Source organism: Arachis ipaensis, chromosome B4 (genome assembly GCF_059453495.1).
Source record: "Arachis ipaensis isolate K30076 ecotype BB chromosome B4, ASM5945349v1, whole genome shotgun sequence".
Classification (NCBI taxonomy): Eukaryota; Viridiplantae; Streptophyta; class Magnoliopsida; order Fabales; family Fabaceae; genus Arachis; species Arachis ipaensis.
In genome coordinates, this window is record NC_142439.1 from 39,812,483 (window position 1) to 39,813,854 (window position 1,372).

The 1,372-nt window shown below is 40.1% G+C and overlaps 1 non-coding gene across 1 annotated transcript; it reads left to right on the forward strand.

The window, feature by feature from the left end:
* Positions 1–794: 794 nt before the first annotated feature.
* Positions 795–898, forward strand: LOC148567276 (small nucleolar RNA R71). Its single transcript, XR_015881550.1, has one exon. It is a non-coding gene; the product is annotated as a small nucleolar RNA R71 (small nucleolar RNA).
* Positions 899–1,372: the final 474 nt, after the last annotated feature.

Sequence of the window (1,372 nt, forward strand, 5' to 3'; positions counted from 1 at the left end):
CCTCCTCCTCTCTTGTGGGTTCGGCCATGATGGTCAATTCAATGGCCTTGCACTCTCCTTTTGGATTTTCTTTTGTATTGCTTGGGAGAGTACTAGGAGGGGTATCAGTGATCTTCTTACTCAGCTGGCCCACTTGTGCCTCCAAATTTCTAATAGAGGACCTTGTTTCATTCATGAAACTCAAAGTGGCCTTAGATAGATCAGAGACTAAGTTTGCTAAATTAGAGGTATTTTGTTCAGAGTTCTCTGTCTGTTACTGAGTGGATGATGGAAAAAGCTTGCTAATGCTAAACCTATTTCTTCCACCATTATTAAAGCCTTGTTGAGGCTTTTGTTGATCCTTCCATGAGAAATTTGGGTGATTTCTCCATGAGGGGTTATAGGTGTTTCCATAAGGTTCACCCATATAATTTACCTATGCTATTGCAGGGTTCTAAGGATCATAAGCTTCTTTTTCAGAAGATGCCTCTTGAGTACTGTTGGATGCAGCTTGCATTCCATTCAGACTCTGAGAAATCATATTGACATGTTGAGTCAATATTTTATTCTAAGCCAATATGGCATTCAGAGTATCAACTTCAAGAACTCCCTTCTTCTGAGGCGTCCTATTATTCACAGGATTCCTCTCAGAAGTGTACATAAACTGGTTGTTAGCAACCATGTCAATGAGTTCTTGAGCTTCTGCAGGCGTTTTCTTTAGGTGAATGGATCCACCTGCAGAAGTATCCAATGACATCTTAGCTAATTCAGACAGACCATCATAGAATATATCCAGGATGGTCCATTCTGAAAGTATGTCAGAAGGATACTTTTTGGTCAGTTCCTTGTATCTCTCCCAAGCTTCATAGAGGGATTCACCTTCTTTCTGTCTGAAGGTTTGAACATCCACTCTAAGCTTACTCAGCTTTTGAGGAGGAAAGAACTTGGCTAAGAAAGTCGTGACCAGCTTATCCCAAGAGTTCAGGCTATCTTTGGGTTGAGAGTCCAACCACACTCTAGCTCTGTCTCTTACAGCAAAAGGGAAAAGCATGAGCCTGTAGACTTCAGGATTTACTCCATTAGTCTTAACAGTATCACAGATCTACAAGAATTCAGTTAAGAACTGAAAGGGATCTTCAGATGGAAGTCCATGAAATTTGCAGTTTTGTTGCATTAGAGAAACTAATTGAGGTTTAAGCTCAAAATTGTTTGCTCCAATGGTAGGGATGGAGATGCTTCTTCCATGTAAATTAGAATTAGGTGCAGTAAAGTCACCAAGCATCCTCCTTGCATTATTATTATTTTCGGCTGCCATATCCTCTTCTTGTTCGAAAATTTCTGTAAGGTTATCTCTGGATTGTTGTATTTTAGCTTCTCTTAGTTTCCTCTTCAG